The following is a 227-nucleotide window of genomic DNA, read 5'->3' as shown; positions in this document are numbered from 1 at the left end:
TGTGTGTATATATATATATGCAGAATACTTCAAAGGAAAGTATTGCTGTTAAATTACTTTTCACAATTTCAATGAATTTCTTTCAGAGAGACCATGTAAAAAAGTCAACATCAGTAATGCATATATTACACGCAATGAGAAGATAAGTTACAACCACCATGAACGAGTCCAATTTGCATGCAGGAACAACAGTAAAAGACGTTTTACTGTTGTGTGTAGCCAAGGCA

At 33.5% G+C, this 227-nt stretch overlaps 1 protein-coding gene across 2 annotated transcripts in view; it reads left to right on the top strand.

Moving 5' to 3' along the window:
• LOC111227579 (coagulation factor XIII B chain-like) overlaps window positions 1-227 on the top strand; it is a 20,076-nt gene that overhangs the window by 15,490 nt on the left and 4,359 nt on the right. The window lies entirely within an intron of this gene.

Source organism: Seriola dumerili, unplaced genomic scaffold, assembly GCF_002260705.1.
Source record: "Seriola dumerili isolate Sdu_G_001 unplaced genomic scaffold, Sdu_1.0 BDQW01000189.1, whole genome shotgun sequence".
Lineage (NCBI taxonomy): Eukaryota > Metazoa > Chordata > Actinopteri > Carangiformes > Carangidae > Seriola > Seriola dumerili.
Note: the sequence above shows the minus strand (reverse complement) of the source record. Positions and strands in the feature narration are given on the sequence as shown.